Source organism: Ictidomys tridecemlineatus, chromosome 5, assembly GCF_052094955.1.
Source record: "Ictidomys tridecemlineatus isolate mIctTri1 chromosome 5, mIctTri1.hap1, whole genome shotgun sequence".
Taxonomy (NCBI): Eukaryota; Metazoa; Chordata; class Mammalia; order Rodentia; family Sciuridae; genus Ictidomys; species Ictidomys tridecemlineatus.
Window position 1 is genome coordinate 190874736 of NC_135481.1, and position 7940 is coordinate 190882675.

At 48.5% G+C, this 7940-nt stretch overlaps 1 long non-coding RNA gene across 1 annotated transcript; it reads left to right on the forward strand.

Annotated features, from left to right (window-relative positions):
• The first annotated feature begins 2113 nt into the window (after positions 1-2113).
• LOC144378163 (uncharacterized) lies at positions 2114-7660 on the forward strand. Its single transcript, XR_013439775.1, has 2 exons — positions 2114-2580; positions 3663-7660. It is a non-coding gene; the product is annotated as an uncharacterized LOC144378163 (long non-coding RNA).
• Positions 7661-7940: the final 280 nt, after the last annotated feature.

A 7940-nucleotide genomic window follows, 5' to 3' on the forward strand; every position in this document is an offset into this window, starting at 1 on the left:
CTTTAGACAAAGACTTTCTCATCCCACTTACTTTATAAGGAAAAAGAATGAGAACACAGAGAGATGATGTGGTTTGCCTGAGGTCACACAGCAAGTTAGATCGGAGAGGGTACCTGGACTCTTCAGCCACACCAAACTGCTGCAACATATTCTGAGGGTCCATGAGGCCTCCAACACTGGACTGCCCTGTGGATAAAACATAACAGTGACTATACCCAATAGCTAGACTGCGGAACCACCTAGATACCCTTCAATGGATAAATGGATTAAAAAAAATGTGGCATTTATCCACAATGGAATATTACTCAGCACTAAAAAACAACAAGATCATGGCATTTGCAGGGAAATAGATGGCATTAGAGCAGATGATGCTAAGTGAAGTTAGCCAATCCCTAAAAAACAAAGGCCAAATGTGTTCTCTGATATAAAGGGGGTGACTCAAAATGGGATAGGAAGGAAGAGCACGAGAAGAAGATTACCACTAAATAGGGAAGAGAGGTGGGAGGGAAAGGGAGGGAGAAGGGGAATTGCATGGAAGAAGGAAGGAGACCCTCATCATTATACAGATTACATGTATGATGATGTGAGGGGAAAAAGAAGTGTGTCACATTAGATTGGGTAGAGAGAAGTGATGGGAGGGGAGGGGAGGGGAGGGGAGGGGGGATAAGAAGAGCAGCAGAATAAAATAGACACTAGTATTGCTGTATGTATATACGTGACTGCCTGACCAATGTGATTCTGCAACCTGTGCTCAGAATAATGAGAAATTATACCCCATGATTCAAATGTATGATATGTCAAGATCATTGTACTGTCATGTGTAACTAATTGAAACAAATAAAAAAAATAACAGTGACTATATCCCTAAACAGTTAGGGATTCTGCTTATATTGGGGGACTATTATTCCAGAAATAATGAATTTACCATTTAAAAAATATATTATCAAGGACCCACCACTTTCTCTATCTGACAATTTAAAAATCATCTCCTAATCATTCAGATAAGGTCTTAAAATTTTCAACAGGTACTTCCTGGATTATTATTCACTCCAGCTTTTTCCTATCATCCATTTATCTTGCTTTTATTAGTCTTTGCCCCAGGTTGTGATGTTTGCCAAATTGTGTGTATGACTTAACTTGATATTTCGTTAGATTCACTCACGTCAAGCACATGGGATTCACTTGTGTGGTGTCCAAAAGCGTCCTATTCTTCCCTAGTGACATCTCCCCACACTCTGGAGTGAAGTCAGGGATCTCAGTGGCTCTGGGACCTGTGCGTCCCTCTTGGCAATAGTGTGTACAGGTGTGTGACCGGGCAAGGGTCATTCACCTTTACCACCTGAACAGTGGGCTAAGGTAGCTTCCATCTCACGTGGTTATGATGGGGACAGGATAGGAGGAGCCATATCAGAATGACAGGCAGTCCTCCACAGCAGACATCTCCACCGTGCTGCCACAGTAGCAGGACATTACATCGTGTTCTTTTTAAATGCAGAGCCGTGAGTCTCCAGGTTAGCCATGAATTTGGCATTTACCATTTTCTTTGAAAATCTGGATCTTTCTCTGGAAGAGGGTTTTGTCATCCTCTTAACAGCCGGACACACGGGGGATTGCTAAGAAGCCGTCAAGATGAGCTCCAAAGCTCCTGGGGAATGGGGCGTTTCCACACCTACAGCAGGAAAAGGCAGTCGCTCCGATTTGCCATAAAGAGATGCAGCAGGAGTTGATGCTGCTAAGTGAATATTTTCTTCCATATCAGGAAGCAAACAAACCGTGAATGCTTAATGCTGCTGCCTGAGACGGAATCGGACTGGGCCTCGTCATTCACGAAGGGCAGTTCTCCTGCTCTAAGAATCAACCGTTCGTGGGGAGAAACTGCTTAGAATTCATAAATTCTCCATTTTATTCAGGAAATTCAATTCGATTATATTCTTTGGGCCTTTTATGGCAGATCTGAGCATAAGCCCCCTCCCCCACTCAACTTCAAGGACGACCTCATGACCCAGGGCATTTAAATATTACACACAAACAGAAAGCAGGATTATTAAAGAAAATTCAGATTCAAGCCACAAAGCCAGCTCAATGAGGGCATTGTTCTTCCCTCCCAGAGGGAAGGTGCAGGGAAAGTGGACCGTTCCAGACAATTCGGGAAAGTGGGCTTCATCTTTCCCTCCCCAGCTGGCGACACGGTGGAATCACATGCCCCTACGCCAACTGGGGAGGAGGGAAACAATACTGCAATTGAAAGAGCGCTGTGTTTTGCACACATGCCTGCTTTAATAATATGTCTTGTGTTTCTGCTTGTACATATTGTTTAATCTTTGGTAATAAATGCCCTGGCAAATTAGCTCGCCTGCATTGCAATCTCAGCCCTCACTGACAGAAGAGGAAGCCAGAGCCTGATAAGTTTTCTCCCTTTGGAGATTCTGCCTTAGATGCACAGTCAAATGACCCGGCAAAACTTAAAATCATAGCCTACTCCTGCCAGGCCCACCTCGAATCCAGCAGGAATCTCAATTCCTGGGAGGAAGCTGAGACAGCTCCAGCATGCAACCAGGATCAGGAACCACGGAGTTCAAGGTAGGCAGGTGGGACTTGGGAGCTGTCCATCATAAAGGAGGCTGGGCTCAAGCAGCACACAGGTTTGAGCCACCTGCCCCACGGAGGTGCATTGTGGGAGGCTGCAGGGCATCATGGTCAATGCTCAGGTGACAGAGGAGTCCCTGGTCAATTCCAGTTCTGACGTGACTGCTTGGTTTTCTTTAGTCCTGTCTGTAACCTCCCCCAACCCTTTTCTCTCCATAAATTGAGAATACTTAATCAATCCAATCATGATTCCTGAATTTGATATTGTGGCTCATAATAAATATTCTTATCAGATCAAAATTGGATACATTGAAGTAGAATTGAAATGGAAAGTGTCACACAGAGTGAACATAGCATCGTTTTCAGGTGTGTGTGAGTGTGTGCGCGCGCATCTCTATGGACAAAATATGTCCTGATAGTTTCTCAAAAAGCCTGAAGGCCACTGCTCAAGCCTGCAGGGCTTCTATGAGGTTGATGGGATAGTGCTACGGTGCCTGTCCCAGATGGAGTAGCAGACAGGTAGAAAGATGGATAAAGAGGTGGGGAGGTGGACTAGCTAACCCACAATGTGACTAATTCAGTGTGCAGGCGACAGGACAGCTGGAGGCAAGGGTGAGGCCTCAGCCCTGGGACCATGAGCAGTCACATTGGCAGGGCTGTGCCCCTGAGAGCATGGCTTCCACAGGGACTTAACATGGAATGACTCCCTGCTGTGACAGAAGGGAATCTGCTCCATGACATTGAGAGTCAAACTGTCACACCTCTCCTTCTCTCAATAAAATGACTTCAGCTCCAAGACATCACCAACTCACTTGCTGAGAAATTCAACTTCAGTCTTGCTTTTGGAGTTTCTGCTGTTCAAACAATATTAGAAAATAACACCCATAGTATCTGAGCTGTTTACGTATCATGTGCCAATACTTTACTATGCGCCTTGAAAGCACAGTGTTTATTCCTCCTTATACGAAAGAGATGCTCTTATAATTCCCATTTTAGAGGTGAGGAAACAGGCTCAGTCCTGAGGATTCACGATAAGGTCTCCTTGCTTTTCTGCTCATTGTCTCTGTTCCTGACAGACCCTGGCACCGTCTGCAGAATCCTGATGCTGAACGTTCCTCCAAGTGGCCCTGCATGGCAGAGATTTCTCAGGACCATGGGCTCAGGTCCAGCCCAGCGCTACTGCTCTAGAACCTTCCATTCAGAAGCTGGATCCCTCTGACCTCCCACAGCTGACCCCTTTAGGAATTCTGAGGGCAAAGGGGACACTGGCCTATGGCCCTCATGGAAACAACAGCATCCCCATTAGAAAGATTGTCCCTTTCTTGGTACTGGACATCACCCTGTCTGCCACAGTGGACTCTCCTCCCCTTCCTCCCCCCACCAGCCCTAGTTCCCTCCTCTGAGCCTCTGTACACTTCCACCTCCCAGGAAAAGCCTAAATGTTGTCTTGTGAATGTTTGGAAATCTCTGTCTTTGATCCTGAGACATAAACCCTGATGTCGGGGAAATGCAAACCTGAACAAAGAGGACCCTCTCGTTGCTACAAAACTCCGACATCAAAGCAAATGTTTCAATACAGATTCTCGCCCAGGCAGCAGACAGCTGGCTTCCCTCTTCTTTGCAAACAGAGCCCTGTTTATTTTTCCAGGCAAAGATGCATCTGGCCCTAAGGGATGGGTCTGGCTTGGCTCAAGCCAACCCTGGCATGTGGGGACACATTACAGTTGTCATTGACTTGTCTGCAGGTGGGCCAGGAATGAAGGAAGTCCAGGTGGGACCATCGAGAGAAGGAAACCCTGTTGGGTTTCTTAGACTCTTTTCCTGCATCAGAAAGAGTCACACGAGGGAGGTCCCAAAGGACCTCCTTCCTGCTTTAGATACTGTCAGGAAACAACATGAGATCAGTGGCCACCGTTTTAAATAAGGTCAAGAGCAGATGCTCTGAGCTCAGTTCCTTGGAAAAGCAGAAAGGCATTCCTTCCTGCGTGATATCACTAAGACATCATTATCGTCCCGGGACTGCTAATCTGTAGACTTCTTCAGAAATAGATAAGTGGATTTAAGGTTTAATTGACTATTTCTTTGGTGGAAGGGAGCATTCTGCTACTTGCAGCCGAGAGAATTCCCTACAGATACATACATTTTTCAGAAAAATTGGAGAGATAAATCATTAGAAAGAAAAATGGACCGAACTTCAGGGTGCCATCTTCCTTGACCTAGTGTTCTGGTCTTTTCTGCCTTTGATTATTTATTCATTTAAAGCCTGACCCTCAACAAGCCTAACTCCCAAGCCTCCTTCAAATTTAAAGACTTTGGATAACATGCTATTGCCTCTACACACTCTCTGAGACACTCTAGAAACTGCAGAGATTTGTACAGCATTTATTGGCTGCACAGAACGCAGCAGAGGACGCCGGACAATGATGCGCTCCTGGTCCCGGGACCTGGCTGTCTGGCAGAGAGACGGGCATGGGAGGAAATCATCTCGAATCTCACAGCAAGTGGAGAAATGTCCAGGTGAGCAGAGGAGGGAAGGCTTTCTCAAAGTTCCCGTTGAATTCCTCAGGGAATTTTAAGTATGGCAGACCTGGTGAGGCAGGAAGGACGTGTCCCACCCTTGGTATCATTAACAGACCAAGGTAGAGATTTCCCTGGAGACCCTGAGGTGCAAGAGGGGAAGGGGAATACGTCTTGGGCTGAAAGGAAAGGTGTGTGGAAGTCCCTGGGAGATGAGCAGAGCTGGGGTTCTCTGCGGTTTCAACACCCACCCTGAATAGAAGCTGCAGCCTATCTTTAAAGCCCCAAGAGGCAAGAACATGCAAAGCCAGAACTGGCTGGAGAGAGGGCACAGGGAACGGTGGGGCTGATGGCCACGCATTATAAACAGAACCTTCCAGAGCCCACGATTCCCCACTTAACAGTTGCCACGTTTTTAATGGCTGGCCTTTGCTGAGGTTCATTCCCCCAAAGGAACTTAACTGAATGTTCCCTGATGCAACATCTTTCTTTATTTTGGTCCTTAGAGTTTGCTCAGTTATTTATTTCAAAGATCACCAACAGGTGCTGCAGGCAGAAGCGACAACTGAGTCCTGTAAAGAAGACAAGATTCAGCAGGGGAAGGAAGGGCACCCACAGGGTGGAATCCCCACCCCAGGTGCTGCTGGCTGCTGGGGTCCTCGGCATGGGCTGCAGGCGTGTGCCCAGACAAGAGCCACATGTTTGCAGGGGGGACAGAAGAGATGTGCCTCCCGTGACCCTGTAGGGAGAAAAGAATGAAAGGTCCACTTTGCCTTAGCCAATAATTCTATTATCTGGGCTTTTCAATACACATCCTTGCAGAAATGGTGTTTCTTGGATTGCAATGCAGCCGGGTATTCTAGTTTTAGAAGATTTGCTTAGTTTTAATTGGCACCTGGAATTGCTAGCTCAGTAGTCAATCAACAGTACAATTGGTCTCACAGGACCAGCTTCTCCAGGGCCACCCAGTGCAGGCAGCTCATTGGCCTCTGCTCTCCGGCTGCCTTTCCTCCATTTGCCCAGCAGGGTCCATTTTCCACCCCTCTCTTGCTGAGGCCAGCCCAAATGGACGGCACCAACACAGGATGCCATGCTGTGACCTTGGGCTTCCCATTGTGATTGGCCAATGGGGACCCCGGGCAGGAAATCAGAGGAAGGGCTGTGGCTGAGGGTCCCCAGTTGGCACATCCTTCAACAAAAGCAACCAGCCTCATCCCACTCTCTCCTGGAGCATGGCTGCCCTGGGGTCTCCTGCCACCTGTGCGGGTGCCCACCTTGGCCATCAGCCTCTCAAGAAGCAGGTCTTCCTTGAATCACCTGCACATTCGAATGTGCCATTCACTTCCCTTCGACCCTCACTGAGACGCTGCTGGACGGCTTCCTGGATTCCTTGCTCACCTGCACCACCATAGCCGGAGGCAGAGAAAAGGCCAGGGGACAACCCAGGAACTGACAAGCCCTCTTCAGTAATAGGTGTCACCGAGAGTCCAAAGCCACCCTTCAGAAAACAACCTGGCGCCAAGGGCGTGCGGCTGAGAAGCTCCTCGCCAGGCTTCTGTCCCATACAGCTGTCCCCAGCTTCCCAACAGGGCAGAGTCCTCTTGAGACAGTTGACGCCCGATTCACTGGAAACCCATAAACGTGCCACCCGGGAGGGCGAGGAGCGTGGGGAGAGGCAGGTCCTGGCTCTCAAAACGCCTGCTCTGGAAACCTGGGGGGCGCTGAGAACCCCCTGACTCCCGCAAACACTGGGGTCCCGCTGGCAAAGCTCATGCCCCACTCCCTGGGGGTCCAGCAGGGCCCCGCCCACCTCCTCCACTTGACCTTCTGGGAGCCCTAGGCACCACTGTCCTGCCCCCCACTGTGCAGAGGAGAACCGTGAGGCTGATGGGGCTGAGGTGACTCAGGACCCATCACCCAGCCAGTGGGTAACCAAGCAGGGACTCAAAAGCAAGACTGTCGGCTGGACCAGGGGTGGGCATGCAGATGCTCTTTGTCACCTAGTTCTGGGCCACCCAGGGCAGGTCCTCACTCAGCCTCCACGCTGATGGAACGAAGCTGCTCTTACCTGGTTCCAGGGCTTGCCCAGGCGAGCGGAGGAGCCGCTGCCCGCACACAGCCCGACCCTCAGTGGTGCTCTGTGTGGGCGAGGGCTGGGCCTGCGGGAGTGCAGGGCCTCCCTGCTCTTGCACGTCTAATGTTGTGATTCTTTGTTTTGGCCACCAGGTTGGGGCACAAGTTGAGGAATAACAATAACTGCGACCAAACCCACTGCCATTAGTTTTATGCCAACTCCGTGCCAAGAGCATGGCATGCATGTCCTCATCTCAGGCCACATAATCCTAAGGGGATGAACTATCGGGATCCCCACTTTAGCAGAGAATCAATGGAATATCAGAGATGTTAAGTAACATGCCCAAGGCTGCACAGCAAAGAGATGGCAGAATTCACATTAGACCCCAAGTATGCCTGGCTCCTACACATTTGTTCTTAAGCACTGCTATATAACCCTTCCTTATTGTCATTATATTTAATAAATATTTCTATGCTTACTCTATGATGAAACGTGTTCTGAATACTTCAAATATTAATTTCTATGCCTTTAAACCTTCCAGGATGTGACCACTATATCATGTCCAATGTTACAGGTAGAGGCCCAGAGATGTTAAGTAACTTGCCCAAACCCAAATTCGCACTTTCTTAGGTTCACCAACAAAACCAATGTCGGAGACTATGGCATTTTGAAAGCAACACGTCTGAATTGCCTGCAGTCGTTGATGGAAATGTTAAGTACCGTCACACTGCAGAGTTGTGACTTTGCAGGGTTGAAGGAAACA